This window comes from Amblyomma maculatum, chromosome 1, assembly GCF_055883805.1.
Source record: "Amblyomma maculatum isolate TAMU_Amacu chromosome 1, ASM5588380v1, whole genome shotgun sequence".
NCBI lineage: Eukaryota > Metazoa > Arthropoda > Arachnida > Ixodida > Ixodidae > Amblyomma > Amblyomma maculatum.
Window position 1 is genome coordinate 185,589,144 of NC_139344.1, and position 23,071 is coordinate 185,612,214.

Below are 23,071 nucleotides of genomic sequence, written 5' to 3' on the forward strand. Positions count from 1 at the left end.
GCAAGCCACCGCTGCCTCTCACATACTGGACAGGACCCTCCTGCCGTGACGACGTTCGGTGCGGTACCTGGGGGTAGACATAGACCAGCGCCTTTCCTTCCGACCCGCGGCGACCAAGGCCGGCCTGCAGATGAAGAGAACCACTGCCGCCGTACACAGGCTCACTGCTCGAGGCCAGGGCATCTTCTAGCAAGCTGCGTTACGGCTATACAACTCCGCGGCTGGAGGGGCAATTCTCTACGCGCTACCGCTCGTCACGCTGAGCAAACCATGCTGGAAGAAGCTGGAGGTCGAGCATCGCAAGGCGCTCCGCATTTGCCTCGACCTTCCTCAGAACTCTCAATGCGCAGCTACTTTGGCTCACGTGGTGGTGGTAGTGGTTATTTATTGTATATACAAAAGGAAAGAAAAGATGTTTGCCAGACCCGGTATCTGCTATCTGAAGCACCTGAACTGGGGTGGCGGAAATAAAGGGATAGCGAGGAAAAGGTAGAGCAAATTAAAGAGGTGAGCGATAGGGTGGTGGTGGTAGTGGTTATTTATTGTATATAAAAAAGGGAAGAAAAGATATGTTTGCCAGCCCCGGTATCTGCTATCTGAAGCACCTGAACTGGGGCGGCGGAAATAAAGGGATAGCGAGGAAAAGGTAGAAGAAATCAAAGAGGTGAGCGATAGGGAGAAAGAAGAGGGTTGGTAAAAATAAAAGAAATATACACTATGGTACAGTATACAGTAGTTTGCTTGAGGCCCACCCGCTATTGCGGAGGCCCGCACATCGGGCGGGCCTCCGCAATAGCTCTGCGTCCAGGCAACTGTTCCCAACGCACGCACTGGCACACTGTACAAAACACTGACGGCTGTCGTGAGCGATCGGCCGTTATTGTGGGAAATAGCAAACGCGGAGCGTCCAGTCACAGCGCGCACTATCTGGCGAGGTGAAATAGGCGGGTCATCAAGCCCGCCTGTTCGATATACTCACACAGTCTCACATGTGTTCGCTCGCGGACGCGCGCACTGCCCGGCAGCCACAGGAGCACAGCTACGCTGTCCGGGATTACCCCCTGCGCTCTGTAAGCCGCCAACAACTCACGTCGTGGTTCGGCGCGGCGCAGTGCAGTAGAAGATGTTCGAGAGTTTCTACCGCGCCACAGCCGTCACACACGTCACTGGTGGCAAGTCCGTGGAGCATCCGTCGTTCCCCAGGCGACACACATCCAATGCGTGGAGGGAGCGATAGGTGGTGGTGGTAGTGGTTATTTATTGTATAGGTATACAAAAGGAAAGAAAAGATGTTTGCCAGCCCCGGTAACTGCTATCTGAAGCACCTGAACTGGGGCGGCGGAAATAAGGTGATAGCGAGGAGAAGGTAGAGGAAATCAAAGTGGTGAGTGATAGGGAGAAAGAAAAGGGTAAGTAAAAATAAAAAGAAATATTGTAATAGGAGTCCTTGAACAGGGCGCTACGCCGTCAACAGTCAATGGAACGTTCTGCGATCAGTCGTTGCACTTCTTTAAGCGCACGCCCTAGCATCGGAGAGAGAGCTTCGTTGTCGTTTTCTTTACTGACCGTCACGCGCGTTGAACATGGTTGTCGTTCTCTTCAGAGCATCAGGCGCTGAACATATCAGAGCCGAATACCTGTTTTACAACTTCGCCCGGGCGAAAAGACGCCATTCTGGCGGATTATGGCGCCAGACGGCCACTGACGTCCGACGGACAACCGAACTCGGCCGCAACTCGGCGGCCGATTTCGGACGTCCGCCGGAATTCCGGCGTACGTACGAAAGCGGATGGTCGAATCCGTTCGCCCAGCGGACAGCCGCCGTACGTCCGCCACTGGATTTGCTTTTACACAGCTATGATATAGTTTGTAGTCGTCGTGCTCGTCTGAACTGCGTATAAATCAGTAATACCGTCAAGTCTGCATTATATGATGCCAGAGCGAATCTGGCGAATCGATGCGATAGAAAGCGTTTCCATTAAACAGTTTTTTTTTATTTTCCGCATGTTTCATCGTTGAATTCTTCCATAAAAAATTTTTGATTAAAAGTTAAATGACCATTAAACATGTTTCTATCATGATGCTTCGGTGAAATTTTAATCAGTGGCTGTATAGACGCAGCAAGCAGCAAGCTCAAAAAGAACGAAACCGAACCTATCCTCAAAAAAATGGCCGGCGTTGCTGCGACCCGGTTGGAATAAGCTAGAAGCTTGGTGCAACCGGGTGAAAATAAGCAAACCGTTATTGCAACCCATGGATTGGCTTGGCTTTGTTTATTATTTTCGGATTGGGGTTTTTGCAGGAAAGCCCAAGGCAGATCACGTGTCGTGTGTTTGTAAACGACGTTTGGAATGTGTGGTCGTGTGAATCGCGATTTTTGCGTCGTGCACATTTCGTGCCTCAGTGCTCATCTTGCAGTTTCTTCATGGATTACGTTAGTAACGACAGAGGCGATAAACGCAGTAGAGGCTTCGTGCATCCACGGAAGTTGAAAGAGTGCTCCTACCTGCGGACCCCGTCGGTCTCTCCGTTTATTCTGCAGCAAATCATATTTGCGTGTTGCTTCACGAACAGGGCGTCTTGGATTTATTTTTGAAGCATGAATGGTGCACAGTGTGGCATACTAGAAACCAAGAGCGTATGTAAAAGGCCTGTGTATGGGGATCGTGATTTGGTTTGTGCTGCCATGGAAGAAGAATATTCTCAACGTGTAGGTGGTCTTGGCTTTCGTTTTGAAGGTTGCGGTGTTTATGTAATCACCGTATGTGATCGCTTGGCTGATTCTGGAAGGGTGTTTATGTGCTCTTTCTTTTGCAATGCCGGGCACTCCAGATAAAACGGGTCTTTTCGAAGCTGCGAGCAGTTTTCCCAAAACTGCCTTAGCGAAAGGACACTTCTATTTCGCGTTATTCACGAAGTGTGCGCGTTCGCGTAGTGTACAAGAGTGTGTAAAAAATATTTAGCATTCACCCGTTCCTACGTTCCCTGAATCGCGCAGGGTATAGGCACTAAGATGGAGCCGAAATGGTGCCTTTCGCCCTCAATATATCCCAGTATTAACTTCGAAAAAAATATCCAGCAGGTTCGGTACTCGATTTTCTTTTACCGCTTTTCCCAAGTTGCGTCGCCTGTCTGCACGCATTTTTCACGTTGCCCGCATTCTGCTGAAGCTGCCTGAATTGAACAAACCTCTATCCACTAGTTTGATCCAAGGCTTTCTGACCGACCGCTCGCGGTTTGTTACTGCTAATACCCAGTCCTCTTTTTCAAAGTTTTCTTTCGGCTATGTGTTCCACAAAGCACTGTCCCTTACTCTTAACGATCTCCCTTCAGTAACTTCTACCAGCCCCATTTTAGTTGATGACTGTGTACTTCGCTGCTCTGTAACCAACTCGTCCGACGCTTCTGCCTTATATCTATATTTAATTTGCATACAATAGTGATGTGCTATGTGGCCTCCGTCCCTGAGAAGCTTTAAACTGTTGATTTCTTCTCACCACTGCCAAAACAACACATCCTACTTACAAAATTAACACTAGTACTACTTTTTCAAAGAATTCGTTTAAGTACCTTGGTGTTCACCTCACTAATGGCTTAACATTGTCTTGCCTTGTAAGCCATGTAACTAATTACTCTAATAGAACTGTTGGATACCTCTATCGTAACCTACCCATGGCTGGCACCTTCTTGTGTAAAATTACTAGATTACAAAATCCTTGTGTGATCACAACTTTAATATACCAATCATATAGTTGATCCACACTACTGTAACTTTACTGAACCTTATGAGCCTGTTCAAAACCATGCCACCAGTTTCATTCCCTCGAATACTCCTTCAGCATCTCTGCCATGAAATCTCTGTTACAGTCTCTGTTCTCGTCACTGTACTTCATGCCCCTGCCTTTATCACAAGCTTTTCATACAAGACCTCATGGCAGTCGTCTCGGCTAACCTGTGTATAGAACACCTCGCACAGGTCATCGTAAAAGTGGCGTTTCACCGCATGCCCGCACAACTACATTTCATGAGTCATTCTTCGCAAGCACTGTTCACAACTGGAATCATCCCTCATCAGTGATCCTGTAAGCTTCAATACTGCCATCGAAGAACCTGCCTAATCATAGCCATGTATACCACTAACCTGTCGCCATTTATCACTGTGCACAAGCCCATTCCTTCTGTAAAGTCTTGCATTAGGACCTCTGAGGTATCAATAAACACATAAATAAAAGCATGGTTGATAAAGATTCCTTACAATATGGGAACTGTGATTATGTTCGGCAGGAATATATATATATATGTAACTGGATCATGTTGAACGGTGTTAAGCTTGAGCTTGGCACAATTGTCTTTCCTGTGATATTGAACTTAGAAATTAGGATACTGAGTGATAACACTGACATGGTGGCTTGCCTTTTGAACTTAGAATGAACTTAGAATTTAGAATTTGATTGCAGTATTCCTTTCTTTGCATTCATCCTAAATGCAGGGGTGGAAGTGCTCCAAAATTGCTCCAACTCGACTGCATCAATGTTCTGACATTAAATTTAGTGCAGCACGGTTTTGCTGCACAGTGGGACATTACTGGTATTGGCAGCAAGAACCGCAATCCGAGACAATTAAGTTAAGCGACTATGAGAAGCGCAGCTGGGCAATGGTCTGTTATGAGTTCTGTATACAGGGTATGTGGCTGGTGTAGTCAAAACGATGGCAGCACACCGGTAGCAGAGGTGTAATGCATCTCACCCGAGCCTAATACATATAAAATTTTAATATTATTTTTAGTATGCAGCATAATGTTTGCTTATAAGCAAATTTGAGGAATTCGTTACGGAAAATGTTCTGTGCACTTGATATAGCGCCTACTTCCGGCCTTTTGAATCGCCTCTGGTGAGGGAAATGAGATCAGCGAGTGAAGCAGGCGCACCAAACTACTACGAGGTAGCGAAGCACTGGAAGTGGTAGACGAATATGTTTACTTAGGACAGGCAGTAACCACAGATCTAGATCATGAAAGGGAAATAACTAGAATAAGATTGGGATGGAGTGGATTTGGTAAGTATTCTCAGATTATGACTAGTATCTTACCGGTATTGCTCAAGAGGAAGGTATACAGCAGTTGGATCTTACACTTACTCACCTATGGAGCTGAAACATGGAGGCTAACGAAAAGGGTTCTATTTAAGTTGAGGACAACGCAGATGACTATGGAATGAAAAATGGTAGGTGTAACGTTAAAAAATAGGAAGCACATAGAGTGAGTTAGAGAAATAACTTGAGTTAATTACATTCTAGTGGAAATCTAGAAGATGAAATGGGCAGGGCATGTAATGCGTAGAGAGTACAACCGATGTTCGCTTAGGGTAATAAATGATTCCAAGGGAAGCAAATTGTCGCAGGGGACAGCAGAAAGTTAGGTGAGCGGATGAGGTTAAAAAGTTTGCAGGAGTAAAGTGGATGCAGCTAGCACAGGTAGAGGAGTATGGGAGAGGCCTTCACCCTGCAGTTGGTATAGTCTGGCCGATGATGACTACGAGCCATTGGAAACTTGTCAAGCTGCAACGAACTACACGGTTTGCTTATAGCGATTCTGCTGTGAATACAAGCAGGTGCTTCACCATCTAGCCTGTCATGCCTACGACAGACAAAAAGCACACTTGGAACTCTTATGGAGGTGATGCCACTTAGGTGCCAGTCACTAAATGTGTTTTCAAAAGTGTTGGAAAGTCATACAGGGCCTATCGCCAGTGTGTTGAAACTAAGATAGCTCAAGCAATAATTTGAGCAGCCACAGAGGGCCATAAAGTAATGAATTTGAAGGGGAAAAAGGCTATACTTAAAGTGCCACCTATCTTCCTTGAAGGCGTTACTGGCCAGTACCCAGAAATTTATCGGCACAGGCGCAGGATCAAAAAGAATATGCACAAGATAGAAAGCAGAAATGTACTGTTCATTGATGTGAACTTCAAACTAGTGGCAATACTTGAGTGCATCAAAGTGGTGAAGTCCACCTTTGAATCTTACAAAACAGTATAAATCTCTTAGTTAAACGATCTTCAATTATGAAGTGTAGAAGGCAGCATTCCATTTGCTGCTATTTAACCCTTTGACTGGTTTTGCCGTACAGGTGCTGCGGCTGCATGCCGTCCCGCGGCGTTTTTGCAGTACGGGTATTGCGCTAAACGCATAGCGTTTGAAATAGTTCGACACTGGAGGTGATTTTTTTTTTCTGAATATTCGACAGTCAAAGAGTTAAGTGAGGAAGCTAGAATTCTATTATTAAAAGCGAGTCTAGAATCTTGCTCCAAGACATAATGTGATTGCTCCAAAACTCTAGTTTTATTGCTTCAAAGCTACTCCGAAGTTACTTTATTACTGCTCCCTGAGCTGTTCTAAAATGCTTGAGCCTGCTTCCACCTGTGTAAATATGATTACTTTCTTCCTCTGTACGGCGCTTCAACCAAGAAAAAGCTCGGTTATAATTTTTTTTCCGTGTTTTTTTGTTTGTGTGACTAAACTATTTAAACTAATATTCTGCCTTAAGGTCTAAACCAACTTAATAATCTCCTTAATAATAAGCGAAGCATATAAGTAGAAGAAGCGATCACTTTCACTTTGACATTAGATGTTGCAGAAAGTCAAGTTCATCATGGTTGACAGCAGAGTCTTATTCATTGTAATAAATTTATGGCTGTATCAATACTTGTGCATGTTACTTTTGGAATGAGGTCTTTGAGATTGAGATAGATGTGGTCAGAGGTAGGGAGAAGAACACATCACTGACTGTCAACTGAGGTTTATTGGAAAACGGAGGAGTTTATGCACATTTTCATAACATGTGACTCAGCCGAAGTCAAAACGTCATATACACGTATACCAGTTTTCTCTCCTAACAAAGCATTGACAAAAAAAAGGTAACAATAAACAAGAAATCACAAAAATCCAAAACGCAAGTACATGCCTCACCGCTAAACATTCGATGAAGACAAATGAAAAAGCCAGGTTGAGCTGTATATGGGCTTCTGTTGTCAAAATGTAAAGTATGAATGAGCAGGATTAAGTCGTGTCGTTAGCCTTAAAAACCACCAGATATAGAACCGAAAACTGCCATACAAGAAAAGATATAACATACTAAGCGTTTTGAGTAAGCCTACGCTACTTACAGGATCTCAAGTTCTTTTTCACTGAGCATTATCAAAGGTGCACTGACGCACAAGCCCTTTTTCTGTTTGATGACTCTTGCCTCCAGAATCTCTCTTGTAATCTGCTTGTTGCTTCTACCAATAATCTTTGTTTTGTGAAGCCCAGTGCTTAAAGTCTGGCTCAATCGGAGGGGGTCTGTAGTGATTCGAGCATTGGTGGAAAGGGAAATAAAGAGAGAAAGTGGCTGGTTGCCTGTTTTGCAAATCGTTTTATACAAAGGGAAGAAATCATTATTTTTCTCCATCTCTGGTTTTTATTAATACTCAATGTGAAACTGTTGAAACGGTAGAGAAAAAACCTTCCAATTACACCACTGACAAGAACAAAACAATGGTTACCTGGTTTGTATTCTCACAGTCCTCGTGCTTGAATTCAAGCTTGTGGGGATCTCGGACCCCTCTTAAATATTATGGGGGGGGGGGAGGGGGGGTCTCTGACGCACCCCCTGGCTTTAAGCCCTGTAGAAGCCAGGGCATACAACCTGTGCACCTGCTGCAGTGCAAAGCAACGTTTCCTTCGCAGATGTTTCTTTCTTGCAAGTTTTTCATAGGTATAATTGTGTTCTCAGAGCCGTTCATTGAGGCATCTACCCGTTTGTCCAATGTAACGTTTCCCACAGCTTAATGGGATCTCATACACCACACCTGTGCTGCAGGGTACAAATAAAGTCTGGTGTTTTATGCTACATGCGCGTCGCTGCACACCACAAGTTTGAGTGATCCTACAAAGCTTCGATAACTTTTCCGAAGCTGTAAAAACTACTTCGATATTTACTTTTTTGCCTATTCGTTTCAAATCATGCAATATGCTGTGCAGATAGGGTATTGCAACCAGATTTTGTTGTTGTATTCTGTCCACTGTGTTAGGCATAGCTTCCTTGCTGTTTGTTTTCATTTTTTTATAGGTTCCTTCAGCAACTGAGATGACACCATGTTCCGGATAGCCGGCTTCTTTCAACCTGTCAATTTGATGAATGGAGCTGCTTTCCAAGCATTTTCGAGATTATCTCATTCTTCTTTTGACACCTCTTCATTTCTTCTGTCACTAAATCTCATGTCAAACATAAAATGGGAACAAATTTTCTCACCATCCCGGCACATTTCATTTTCCTCACTTTTGTTTCCCGACCTGGTGGGCTTGGCTAGTCTTGCATCAGCTGACGGACTGGTTGGCCTTGGTGACCCGTACTCAGGACATTCTCGGTGCCTAATACTCCATGTTATTAAAGTTTCTTCCTCCTTCTCCCAGTGAATTTCTTTCTTTACCATTTCCACCTAAAGCATCTTGTCCCAACTATATCTCTCTCTCAACCTAGAACACTGCTTTTCCTTTGCACCATTGCCATTCAGTCCCCCTTTTATCTTGACTCTCCTCCTTTTAATTGGTGTACCTGGCTGGAGTCCTCCATGTCGAAGTGACAGATGGCCCTGGTTCTACAAGTTGCAAACCTCTTTGGCACTCATTTTTGTAGCCAAATAAAGTTTATTACTACTACTTCTACTAGGTCTTGAAGTACAGTTTAAAGAGTTGAGGAAAGGTCTACAGGGACCAGCATAGCTGAGAGCGAAACTTAAAAAACACAATTAGACCTTAAACGTGGGTCATTTTATTTTGCAATTCATAACTTATATTTTGGATAGTTCCAATGAAGCTCTGAATGGTCGCTTTTGATCGTGCTTCTATAGCTTAACATTTCTAACTGAAGGTATGAATGCATTCTAGAAAAGAAAGCAAAAGCCTTCAGGGCTAGGCTTTTTTTGTGCTTCTAAGTGTTACAATTTTTTAGAAAAATTTTCCATTGGCAGAACAGCCAAGGTGAGTATTAAATTTGGGTAAAATGAATTCTGCTTTAACCATACACTCTAAAATTGCCCAGTACTCTTGCTGAATTTTGGGGGTGCTATTAAAATCACTTGTTTTGACATTTCAAAAGCCTTTTTCTGTTTCTTCTTTGGCTGCATATACTGCAGCTAAGTCTCTTGATTTTAAGCGAGTATCTCAATTTTAAAGCACTTTTGATGACTCAGTACTCGCGCCTTTTCCTTTCTTAGAAATGTTTGCCTCAAATTCAATTAGTTTTTTATTTCATACAAAGAGGATGCAGCCACAGTTAAGCAATTACTGTAAGTGTCTTGATGAGCTGGCCCATCAGGTGATGAGGAATGCTTTGTATATACTGATTCACTAAATGAGAAGCATGGGCATGTTCAACTCAAATAAAATTAGCTGCCTTTTCTTAATCTTCAAAAAGCATTTGATACAGTGACCCTTAAGATTTTAACTACCAAACTGAACTACTTAATTGTCTTCTGCTGTCCATTTATTGCTATTCTTATGAATTTTTGCATCAGATTAAACAACCAAATCAAACCTGGTGATAATGTATCAGTAAAGGGGGTTGTAAAGGGTGGGGTTTATTCCATCTCCCATACTTTTTTCCTTAATTTAATAACACAAGCCCCAAAATTTAAACTTCCACGAGTTTGTCCTTCTAGAATGAACAAATTATGTCACTATAAGTGTCCTGACAATGCAGTTTCAGTGAATAAGAATCTGTTGGCACCATGCAGGGGGTCATGCCGACGCCCATGTCAGTATCTATATCAGTGTAAACTTTCCCAAAACATAATTCTGTTGGCGTATTTAGCGCAAGAAATTTTTATGCGCGGGCTAAATTGAAACCACTGTGATGATCGAGCGCGTACCTGGCCATAACCTCCTCTATTTTTTCGAAAAAATAGAGCAGGCTATGACCTAGCTCTCTTATGAGCCCGTTTCATATGTGCGGGTATACCTTGCTTTCGAAGCTTGCCGTCCCTCCTGTGCGCTACGAAGGAGCAAGTGACAACTTCGGAGCAGTACGCTGCCATCTACGCTACCTGCTCGGGTAGTTTCGGCCGTACACAGGCGAAACCGAAACTATATAGCGGGTGAGCGCAAATCGCCACGCTAGTCATGCATGCTGAATACGCGCCACGCACCGCCGCGGGTGTCACTCCTTTCATAATGTTCGGGAGCGCCCGGGAGGAATGGCTAGCGAAGCGATCGTACAACGTACACCCGTAATATATATGCCGCGCGCACTAAATTATCCTCGACCGAGAGGTTTCGTTTTCTGCCATGCGCGGCCTAAATTCATGTGCTAAAAGCGGGGACGATAATGGTGTTTCCAAAATTTAAACAACTGATATAGATATTATAATTGCGACCTCAGCAAACCTATAGCTGTTAGTGAATGAGGCGCTAGTGCGCATGACTAGTTAAAAAGTATTATCAGTTATATACCAGCACCTGCTTAATTAATTGTTATCGCACCGCATACACGGGCACAATTAAAAGCCTCCAGCCGAACCAACCCGTGAAACTGCATGTTAATTCTGCAATGCCCGCAGTCCCGGCATAGTTTCTTTTTTCACGACTCGCACCCGCAGCAGCGGAGGCTGCAACGAATTGCATGCCGCCCGTAAGCGTGTACGTGGCGTCGATCGGCATTGCAGTGCACCGTTGTGATCATTTAAGAGCCAACAGATCCCGTACGTCTTTGTTGGCCAGCGTGTATAAACGAACTGTCTGGCGACTCGAGCAGGGTAAGCCATGCTAATTCGACCAGGAGGCGACTTCGTGCCAGGAATTGCATGGTTGCGATTTTATAGGTAGTCGAGATTGAATTGCGATGGCCCAGTGGAAGCTAGATGGAACGGGACTGCATGGCCATGTCACAAAAACGTAGCTGCCGCGGGCAAAACCAAGCACCCAACAACGCAACAGTGTCTTCTGCAGTCTCCCCCCCTCCCTCCCCCGCTGTGCTGGTGCAGTTGGCGTACTCGACTTCTGTGTTCAAGGGTGTGGGATTCAATCCTGACTGGGGTGACTGCTTTTCGATGGGAGCGAATACTAACAAGGCGCCCGCGTGTACTGCGCGGTACGGTAAAAACCCAGCTAGATGGTCGAAATTCTCGGAGCCTTCCACTATATGGCGTATCTCATAGCCTGATCGAGTTGCTTCGGGACCTCATAAACCAAACCAAACCATCTTTTGCAGTGCAGTTTAATTCGTCCCCCACGTACCCACCTCGCATACAGCATATGTAACGTGACTCATTCGAACATTTGACCTCGAGAGCTATTATTCGAACTGAAGTGGAAGCGCGAATTTTCATGTGGCACTTGATCTCAGTGCGTGGTTATGCATATGTTTGTTGCGAACATAAAATATGGAAAAAGAAGTAAATATTTTTACTATATATTTTGCGCGGCCGGATTTACAAGCAATGGTATATCCAGCAGCCAAACGACCGTTTATATCGAACAATTTGTTCAAATTATTCCATGTTGGTCTCTAACAAATCCAGTGCATAAGATATGCATCAGAGTGAATGGCCGAACTTTCATCCTCTGATGTGCTCTTTATTCGCTTCGCCGGTTACGCGACTGCCATAGGGCTGCGCTGTAAACTAAACTCGATAAAATATTTTATTTATGTGCTCAATTAGTAGAGATGGCTTACCTGCTTATAGTGCAATAATCAGCGAAAATTGATGGCCATTAGCAACCAAACTGGAAAGGGGGTTGAATCCGTGCCGCGGAGGGCGTGGCGTTGCTAGGAGAATCGACGGCGAGGATGCGCCGGCCGACAGCTGCCAGTCGATGACCAGACGCATAGCATGCTTGGTTTGTAAAGGTGACCACTGCACAAGTGCTGCCGATACTTTACGTCGCAGTCGGCAAGAAAGAAGTGAAAGCGATTAAGTTGACTTACGTTGCACTCTCTCCAGGCGTTTTAATTGAGCAGTAGCCCGTCCATGTTTGGTGTCAGTGCTGCGTTTTCACTTTTAGTATCAACCAAGCAGCTCGATTAGACCACTATTAATTGTGCTTGAGGGAGTATATATGACAAACACTAAGTGACGACTAGATATATCAAATTTTCTTTATTAAAAATAGTAGTTGGCAGGGCCCTTACCTGCAGGTATACTTAAAGCCTGATAGCATCTGGTTTAAGCACCCTTCCATATATATTTCATGGAAATCAGGTTAAGCCCAGCTGAGTCCACTTAGAAAGGTACCCTCTCGCAAAACATGGCTTGCCAGTCGTCCTTGCATGATGGAAACTGGCAGCTTGAAATATGAAATCTATGTGTGCCAGGAGGAATTCTATGTAATATTAAGCATTGCAATACTTTGCTTGAAAGCATATGCTTTTTTTTTGCTCATTAGTTTCATTCACAGTGCACATATCCACTCAGAGACATTTACTCTATTTTCCTTTTCCAAAAGCTTGCTTCGTCCCTGACAGAGTACTGCCAAATTTTTCAGTTTTAAGCTAAGAAAATTTCTCACTGCAAAATTGGAAAGTGTGCCAAGTAATTAAGTAAGGCAACAATGCTATGCTTCAGAATACTCAGGCTACTGGAGGCATTAAGCTGAAAGTTTCATCATTAAAATCTTGTCAAACATGAGGATAGTCCGAAACTGAATTGATAAACTACTGATGTTAATACTGCATTTATGGTTCCAAAAATGGCTGGGATCACACGTGTATGCTGATGGTACAGTGTAGCAACTTTTGCTGCTATACGTACCTTAATTACTATTTCTCAATTTTTTGGAACGCTGTCATCTTGACAATGCTATTTTTTTAACTGCCAATTTTACTTACAATTACTGTGCCTAAAGGTTAAAGGTGTGGGAAAGGTTATACCAGAAACTGAAATACACATAAATTGAGCAAATGCAACAAATATTTTGGGGGCACTTCAGCACCGCTGTTAAGGAAAACATGCCACAGCATTTATGACTCCTGTATCCTCATCCCTGTACATTTAGTTGGCTACTTGTTGACTCACCAATCTTAGTTTGCACTTTTATCACACATACCAATTTGTAAAATTACTAATTACCACATTATGTAAATGAACTCCCAACTCGCACATCTGATTTGGGATTCTGAAAGGCAATGAGTTTTTCTCATGTCAAAGGAGCTGCTTGGGTAGGCAGCTGGACCATACCATGGTCCTCACATCACACAGACCAATCCATCCGGTCATACTATCTGCCACTCATCCTTGTCGCTCAAATTGCCTTTTTTGGTAAATATGGCCTTTTAAGCAGTCACATTAAATTAGCCGAGGGCTTCAACTATTGTTACATGTAAAGAATTACTGCACACGCTTTTTTTTATGCCCTTTTAGTATGCTGCCTCACCATCCCAGTAGCATAGAGGCACAGCAATAGTGTATTAAGCGGGTATCCAAGGTTAGATCTAATCTCATTGCTACAAGCATGTCACCTCGCTATTGAACACAATTCACTTTGAAGGGCCAAGAGTTCAATATTTTAGTAAAGTGATTAGCACTGCCAAATGTTTAAGCATTACATGAGGTGACAGTGTGGGTGTAAGTAAGCATTGCAATTAAGAAAGTTGCTGCTCATCTGCAAAATACCGAGTTAAACCAATCTTGTGCAATTCAACAAACACCACCCACTTTGCCATTTTATCATCAGTCCCTGTCTGCAGTTCGAAACATCTTCATTGGGCTTACCTCTAAAAATTGTCTACGAAACATATCTGTAAACTTTTCTTACTTCACTGGTTTTGCGGATTATTTCCAGTCTCAAAAGAAATAACAAATACATGTGGTTCTACGACACATACAGTAAATACTTACCTTACTAGGTAGGTTACAAAAAGGGAAGTAATGCAGAAGGTAGGCAGTCTAAACATAAATGAGTGTGTCAACATGGTGTTTTGGCACTGGAGTGTTTATTACTCCAATCATGTGCGTTAATAATGAATGAAAAGGCACATAAGTAGGAATACTTTATTTTGACACAGAAGCTATGGGAAGCTATGGCCAACGTGTGTGTGTTGCCATTACGCTTGTAAGTGAAGTGCAGACTTGTGAGTACACTGTTGAGCCAGTAGCACAGGGAGCAGTCAACTTGGGCCAGGGAATGCCATGCTTTGAAAGGTGGGCAGCTGTTGTGATCTCTCGACTAGTATCAGTCACGTGCAGGATCGGCTGTCACGGGGCGAAAAAACAAAAGAATGCAAGCTCAGAACAATAACAAAACACCCAGAGCAACTCAGAGACGTACCAAATTGAAATAAAAAGATAACAGGACTGCAGACTATGCAGCAGCTCATATATTCCAATAGTGGATTTGCATATGGTCACTACACCCTCAAAAAGGAAAGGAGCACAAATGCTGAATTCATGACTCGTCAAAGGAACCAGACAAAAAGAAAAGTGTGCACCCTGTAGCATAGCTCAAGAATGAGAAAAGTCAAAACAACAAAAAGGTTACCCCAAGTAAGGCCAGTACTAGTGCTCTCTGCATGCGTGTGACAATGTATCACTGCAGTGTACATGCACAGCAGAAATGGACACCATAGGTGGTAAAGAACTGATATGAAGTTATCAACACTGGCCGCAGACATTAGAACAGACAGCTGATTGTGCTTTGGTAGGTTGCGAAGCATATAAATAAACGTTGAGACATCTTGAAAACCATGTGTGCACATTTTCATTTGCTGCTGCATCCAAGAAGTTTCGCTTGCACTGTTCATTAGACGACATGTGTTGCCCTCGGATTGTAGCGTTTGTCGACTACACAGCATGATTCCAGAATTGCGACTGACTCAGCTGTGAACATTTCATTTTTCTAAACTTGCGAAGTCCTTCCTATGGGCTGTGAAAAAGAATGAGGAACTGTTCCACCGAAATGTAGTCGCTGGCCCTCTATAACGCACATGATGGTAGCCATAAGTCATTTTGTGCCAAACAGTAATTTCCATACAAGTAACAAAAAGTTCTCAAACTATGTGACAGGACCATAGCTATTTACTTTGAGGGTGGCCACAGCAAACAGGCAAAAACTACAAGATGGCCAAATCCCTCACCGAACTACAGCACCACAACAGTTGCTACAATGCTAGCATCATAAAACCTCTGGCTGTCTTTGATATATGGTCCTCATCACAAATACACCAGTTCATGTTGTTAAGGAGGCTGTCCATGAGCATCATACTTCTCAAAGCAGCTAAAAAATGTTGCAAACAGAGACCAACACTTGACTTTAAGTGCAGTAGCAGCACTACTAACATTCAGTGTGTTAATGGAGTATAGACACCCTGAAACAGAGAAGACAAAAATTCAATTATAAATTATTTAGCGGTTGAAGATAAAAACCAGGTGATGATCTGTACAGAGTAATGTTTTGCATGTCATTAACAAGCAAAATGCGATCAAAATTAGGTGCATATGCTCCTGTAAGATGAAGTGCTGCACTGGCCTAGCCCAAGCAGTGCGAGTACCTCCAGTCAAAACGCTTTCAAGTGCCATCATCCATGAGATGGTTGCCCAATAGCAATCGGAATTTTCATAATGCAGCGTTCCTTATCTTCAGCCAGCATTTTTCACTCTTCCCCATGGATGAAACCCTTCCCAAAACTCCAAATTGAAGACATCAATTGAGTCATGCAGAATTGTCAATAATGACCTGAACCACAAACCAACTTGGAGAGGTGGAAGCAGGCTCGAGCACTTTGAAGCTATAAAACGGGAGTTTTGAAGCATTCAAATTGTTTTGGAGCACGTTTCTAAAGTCAAAAGATTTTATTAGCTGAATTTTTTATACCTGGCATACCAAAATAACCTATTTGATTCCTTTTTATTCAAAGATCAATGCATTGGTGAAAATACAAGACTAACAGGCAAAACATGTACAGATGTTTAAAATAACACAAATGACCTCAGAAACAATTTGGAACAAACTAGTAGAAAATGCAATGCTTGTTTCTATACTTGATGCCCGAACGATAAGTTTGACTAAAAACATGACTCTTTTAGCTTGAGAAATGTGGACTATACCACTATGATGTGCTCAAGCACCACTAGACTAGTTCGGAGTTCACATCAGTAAGCAGCACATTTCCACTCCCTATCTTGTGCATATAATTTTTTTCATCCCATGCCTGTTCTGATAAAATTTCCAAAGCACTGGTCAGTAATCCCTTCAGTAAGGATAGACTGCCCTCAAGGATAGCCCTTTCCTCCTTCAGATGCCCTACTCCATGGCTTTCTGTCAGTGGCTTCTCATGTTTTCGCTTGAGTGGCACCGGAGCTTCCTTAATTTTAACATGTTAATGATAGGCCCTCCATGCCTGCCCAACACTTGTAACATTTCTAATGATTGACACCTTCACGGTGTCACACCCATAATACTGTATGTTTTTGTCTGACGTATGTTCGACAAGCTTATTATTAACAAAGAGGTTCAATGAAATAGATCTACGACTGCCAGAAACGAGGCTCATGCTGGTCTGGCTTATGAGATTTAATGTCCCAAAGCAACACAGGCTATGAGAGGCTCATGCTCTTCTATTTAGCAGAAAAGGAAAAATATATAAAGGCCCTGTTACGACACAGGTATGCAAACGAACAGAATGAAATTGAGGAAAGCATATAATTAACTAATAAAAACAAAATCTGCATTGGTGATGAACGGTAATTAGCAGTGTATCTACTCTCAAATGAGAAAAAACTCATTGCAAACTAGGAAAACAAAACAAAAACAAGAAACATGCCACTGTTGAGGTCCGAGACCTCCACATTATGCATCCCATGCTTTACAAACTAGCTACAATAATGGCTGTGCAATCTTTTACTTTCAAGTTATTTATGTTGCATGTATCCCAACATAGACAGCGTTCACCAGTGCTAAACTAAACCACAGCAGCAGACGTGGGAATGCCCTGTAAATACAGCAACAAGATTAACGACTGGGTGAGTTGGTAATCATTCATTTTAAACCAGCCAAAAGACAAGAAACAGAGAAGCCAGACACATCTCGTTCGCTTCTATTCTCTGTCTTATCCTTTGGCTGGTTTAAAATGAAATACAGCAAGTGCCAAGTAGAACATGATGTGGAGCATGGTGTCTGAAGAGTTGTGCATGAACGAGCCGCGCCGGCGCGGCACGCCACTGCTCGTAGTGTGCCCAACCTCCGACAGGCAGTGAGACTCACGGATTCGGGCAGTATGGCCAGTGTGACTCTTTCGTCTTCCCATGATAACTCTACACTGTTAGAAATTCGCTGAAAAAGAATGTATTAGTTTAGGCCGTTTACAGTCTCTAAACACACCACGAAATATGTCAGCTGTATTGCATTCCGCTTCTGCTTATTTTCCAATTTTTGACCAAATTTGATAAAACCTGGCATTCTGATTCGGTTTCTTGTACTGATTTCAAACATGCAACCATTTTTCCAACTGGCCAATTAGTTCAAGAAATAATGAAATTAATTGTTCATAATTTGCAGAAACAATGAAAAAATAACAGCACTACAAAAAAATTCACATGGACACTTTGCTAGGTACTAGAAAGCGTAATGAATACAATGTTAGGAGCATTTGTTTTTTTAACAAATATTAGCGATGTTATAGCAGTTCAAAGTTTTCAATTTTGCTCTAAATCAGACAGGAAGGCATTCACATTTGGAGCAGTGAATTCTGAACTGCTATAACATCGCTAATATTTGTTATACAAAAGTGCGCGTAACATTGTATTCGTTATGCTTTCTAGTACCTAGCAAAGTGTTCATGTGAATTTTTTGTAGTGTGGTTATTTTTTCATTGTTCCCGCAAATTATGAACAATTTCATTTTATCTTTTGAACTAATTGGCCAATTGGAAACAATTATATATTTGAAATCAGTGCAAGAAACTATATCAAAATACCAGGTTTTATCAAATTTATTGAAAAACGCAGGAAAAATAGCTTCAAGAGCCATGTCGCCTGTTAAGGATGGCGACAACGAGACAAGCGCGAGAGCTGCCGCTTTCAACTATTGTGACAAGAATTCCCCACCGGAAAGGAACGCGGGGTGTTTGGCCAGACGGCGACAGCAGCCCAAGTCGGGCCATCGGGAAACAAAAAAGGTTCAAGTGAATCCCGGCGTCTTCCCGCCTGGGTCAGTACCCTCAAGCCGGCCACGCGGTCACCCCCTTAGTCTGGCCGACAGCGCGTAACGGCCCTTGCAACGCAGACGGTGTGGCCCAGACCAAAAGGCGCCGAGCTCCTCGCTAGTAATCTACACTGCGCTTTTCCAATTCGTCTTGCCGACGGCGCGCAGTGGCGCGTTCGACATGGTTCGACGCAGGAGCGCCCCCGACAATGGGACGCAGACAGACGCCGATCGACGCAGGTGTGTGCCAGACTGTGAGACGCCGGCAGTCAGTGAGCTCGTGTGCTGCCTTTTACACTGCCACAGCGGCTTCCTCCTTCCCCACCAAGTCTAAACTTTCGAGGGGGGCCTCCGGGGAAAAAAAAAAAAGAAAAAAAAGAAAAAGTAATTGGACTTCTTGTGAGGAGGCTTTAATATTTAGACACCGCGTGCAGCAAGATATAACTGATTAAAATCTCGAGGAAATGCAAAGTAGCCAATTGCATGCGTATGTAGTCTTCACGCCATGCCAAAACGGCCGTTCGTCAAGCGTAGGTATCACCTCCGTCAAAGAAAGAGAAAGCCAATATTCTTCTCGAATTAATGTATCTGTGAACTGGAGGCGACGGTGGTAGAAGAAAGACAAGAAGCTCAGGCAGCGTGTCCGCCCTGTGGTGTGCAAGAGGTGCTGTTATATCATAGCTATATTTATCGCACCGCCGCCAGGGCCAGCATGTGTTCTGGCTGCAATGCTCTTCGCTGATTCTGCATGTAGAAGGTCCCCCCCCGCCTCCAATTTCCCCTTTCGAGAAAGATGGCGCCATTGCGGCAGCAAGACTGTATCTGTGGCTGAGGCGTCCCGAGTGTTGAACAGCAACCTTGGAAAAGGCCACACCTCATAAAGCGTTCAGACGTTGGCCCTTCCCAGTGGTTTGTATGAGGTTTCCAGTTCCTAGTCTCCAGTGGTATACAAAACTGATCATATGCGGAAGCACCTTATCGCAGACCAGACTGTCTGTGCTCGCTGATAGCTGAAACAGCCTCATCCAGCGCTATTCTAATTTATTAGGCGAACGCCACGCAGCACCACACTAGAGTAACCCGCACATGGCATTTTACGCTTTAAAACATGCAAGAGCGGTGTCTGACTGCTGCTCTTCAGTCACAGAGGGGGAGTAATTTCATATATTAGTTTGAATCGTCCAATGTGGCCGGCGCATGTCTAATTGTTTACGACATTAATCGACTCATTTAAACATTGTTCATTCAAGATTTATCTTATTTCAACGTCAAGGAGATTTCTAAACTCTATCAAGCCTTTGCGGCTATTTCTGTTCCAATCATCCAATCAACAGCTCAAAATGAAAACCATACCTATGTTTGGTTTTGAATTTTCTCACAAAAAAAAAAAAAAAAAAAAAAAAAAAAAAAAAAAAAAAAAAAAGGGTCCCAAACCGGCTCAAGGTATGAGGACGCCGTAGCACAGGCGTGCGGATCACTTCGGCCACATGGGGTTCTTCAATGAAACTGTCATCTATAAGCATATGCCTGCCATGCTTTCAGCTCCGACCGAAATGCTGTCTCCCAATTAGGATCAAACTAGGGTATCCCAGCTCAGTACTCGAGAGCGTTAATGACTAAGCCACCGCGGTGTCGTAATAAGTAAATAAATAAGCTATGAAGACTAAACCTTTTTCTCGGAGCGTACCATGGTTATTTTATCCGTTTCGTTGCTGCGACGCCGCAGATGTGTATTTTACTCTGACAAAGTGACTATAAATCGGACACGGCTCTCTGTGTACAAGCCCGAATCTGGATTGGGCCCGCACGTTTAAGCCCACCCCGGGTCCAGCAAAAATGTTCATGAGTCGGCCCAGACGGCCCGTGGGCTGAGCCGCACCCGGCTTTTGAGCCGGCCCATGCCCAAGCAGTGTCGTGTGAAGCACGTGCTACCTTCACCTGACACTTCTACAGAAGGTCTGACGATCTTCTATTTTTTCGGTTCCTGGGGCTGCCTTTCAGTGGGTCGCTTTCTACTTTTCGAAGTCTGAAAGGTAGGCAAGGCCGGCAGAGAATATCGTGGGGACCGCTTCCTTTGCTAGCAACGCTTTGCAGCACATGCCCATTTAACTCTGTCATCCATGTTTTGGACACAAACCTGGGCTCCAAATGCTCCTCACAAACAGTAACTGTATAGGTCGGTCCTATCTTGGTATGCCGGCCGCAATAGCTGAAGCTGTTCGACATCTTTTCGCACCGAAAAAAGCTGACATTTTTCACTGCAGAATACGTAGCCTGTATTGCAGTGGAGAACAATGCACTTTTTTCCATATTACATTACAACTTAGAATATACCATGATCGAAGAAAGGCGTGGAGCGGGGGCGTCAGCGAAAATTGAGAACTGACTGCCATTCCTTGCAGCAACCAGCGAACCCGCGGCCACCAACAGTCAACGCAGCCTCTCTGCAGCCTACAGAAGTCAGCGCATCGGTATTGCCACTTACTGTTCGGTGCAGAGCAGCCCGCTCACGCACTTCTATTCTAACACCATGATGCGGAGGTTGTGGGTCCGGGCCGACCAGTGGCATATGGTAGTTTTTTGCTTGACAATTACCTCAGACAAACTCATTATGAAATATCTATTGATAGCCATGCCATTATGGGCATAGAGCAGCGGTCTCAAACTCATATTGCTACGTGGGCCGCATTGACAAAGCCTTTTCTCTCATGACCCAGGAGCCAGAAAATAACAAAACAACAGGAAACAAAGTACAATAAATAACGATAAAATGAACAAAAATAAGCAAAACTTCTTTTTTCCAGACCAAGCCCTTCCATTATTGCAAAAGAAAAGCAACGTGTGCTCCTTTCCGCTTGAATGCCGGACAAAAGCAGCTTCAGGATCGCTCGGAGAGAGGTACTGAAATGACATACCTGTTAATAAATACCACACTTATAATCCTCAGCAAGAAAAAGAAAAGCACACTTGGAAATAAAAGAAAAGGCAGGATGTCCGGCTCCTTGCTTTTGAAGGCATAGTGATGTCAAATGAAAGTTCATGCAGATTAAGTGGTCAACGCCTTATCAAAAATGAATGCATACTAACTGGGTACTAAGTCTGAGCTTATTTTAGTTCGAAATTAGGGCTGGTGGTAATGCTTTCAAAACGCCGGCTGAAAATTGAGCTGGGCAGACTGCATCATGCAGCTTCGCTGGCCGTGCTCCAAGACCCCTGGCATAAAAGGATCATCTCTGATGAGCGGAAAGAGACTGCCCGGCGCTGCTGTGCCAGAAGATGCAGGAGATGACAAAGCAAGTGAGTGCGAGGGCGTGCTCACAATTCTTGCTGCTACAGTGAGCCTTATTTGCTAGGCTGCTTTGATTAATGTGAAGCAACCCTGCCACAATCGGCTAGTAGGCATATCGGTGCCCAGAGAAACTGTCACTGTTTTTAGCTGCTCAACGGCCCTGATAGTAACCGAATAAATAAATAAAGTTCTTGCAGTAACTTTGTTACACGCACAAAAAAGCGACACAACCAATCTGTGCAGGAATACCATTCGTTAAAGAAGGCAGCTTTGCTAGTTTCTCACAGCGAATTGAGAAGACAATATAGCGTGGTTTGATCTTCCATCTCGTGCAAACATTTCTTTGTTTTTGGAGCTAGTCTGGTTTTCTTAGTCTGAATCAACTGTTACATTGCACACTGTTTGCGATGCATTAATTGCAGCTGAGGAAGAAAGGCTGCAAACTACAAGCTGGACACTGCAGCTGCAGGAAGCTGCAGGGATGCTTGCTTGTTCGATTCATTCATGCACTCTATGCAAACTGGTGACCTGCCCCGTGTAAAAGTTAAAACAAATGACCAGTCCCGGTGGCACAGCAATTGTTTTGAAATTAAGTACAGGGCTCACCTTGTGGCGTTGGAGCATAGGCTGCCTCCGCCTTTCATAGTCCCCTTTGTTCAGCCTCAGCAACCAGCAAGCCCATGATAGACTCCAAAACACATATCAGGAAGGTCCCTGCGTACCAAATATTAGACGTCAGCATATAAGCGATGTTTACACACACAAAAGAAATTAAGACAAGTACGTGTTGATGTAAACACAAGGCGAAATCGCTTACCTCACCGTAATTAGAAAGGGGCCTTGCATACATTTGACAGTGCGCAGTCATAAAATGAGGTATGAAATCATTATTCTACACCGCGTCATAGCAATGAGGGTCACACAAAGGGTCACGTCGCACAAATGGTTAGTACGTCGTGGTGCACCGAAACAAAAGCTTCCCACACAGGCCTGTGTGATCCTCGCCTTTCCTGCTTCTACGCGTTGTTTTGTCATGTCCTAGTATCTCCTTAAGTCCCTCCATCAGCTCAAAGACGTTACAATCATTAACTATTCATCCAGACCGCTGAGGAAAGCCTACCCAAGTTTCCCGCCGTTTTCAGGCGCACGCAAGACTGGTAGTCAGGCGTGTTTTACATGACTGAGACTTTCGTGCGGTTGGCCTAATAAACGGTATTTGACCGTATGTTCCTTGGTGTCGAACTACGTTGAGCTTTCGATTGAAACTTTCTACAATAAACCTTTGGGCCATTCGGGCCCACTGCCGGCCAAGCAGGCTCAATGGTCGTCAACAGAACATTCGGGCGCAGGGAAGTTGAAAACTAAATGTAGAGTTCCAGACAACAGGCAATGACTCAATACATGCATACTGAAATATCTAAAAAATAGAAAAAATTGCTTACGTACCGTACAACACGAGAGCGCACGTCTGGCACGGCGACGCAGCTCCCACGGCTCCGACGACGACCAGCCATTCTGCTACTAAAAAAACAACCACCTACCCACAAAACAATAGCCGGACGTGACGTTTTTTTTAAACCGGATAAGACGTCATGGGTTGCAGCAAGCATT

At 43.8% G+C, this 23,071-nt stretch overlaps 2 long non-coding RNA genes across 2 annotated transcripts; one reads left to right on the plus strand and one right to left on the minus strand.

Annotated features, from left to right (window-relative positions):
- The first annotated feature begins 10,554 nt into the window (after window positions 1-10,554).
- Window positions 10,555-20,935, plus strand: LOC146205111 (uncharacterized). Its single transcript, XR_014704127.1, has 2 exons — window positions 10,555-10,790; window positions 20,574-20,935. It is a non-coding gene; the product is annotated as an uncharacterized LOC146205111 (long non-coding RNA).
- LOC146205112 (uncharacterized) lies at window positions 14,060-23,062 on the minus strand. The gene is made up of 3 exons (XR_014704126.1): window positions 22,907-23,062; window positions 22,067-22,174; window positions 14,060-14,225 (listed from the first exon to the last, which is right to left on the minus strand). It is a non-coding gene; the product is annotated as an uncharacterized LOC146205112 (long non-coding RNA).
- Window positions 23,063-23,071: the final 9 nt, after the last annotated feature.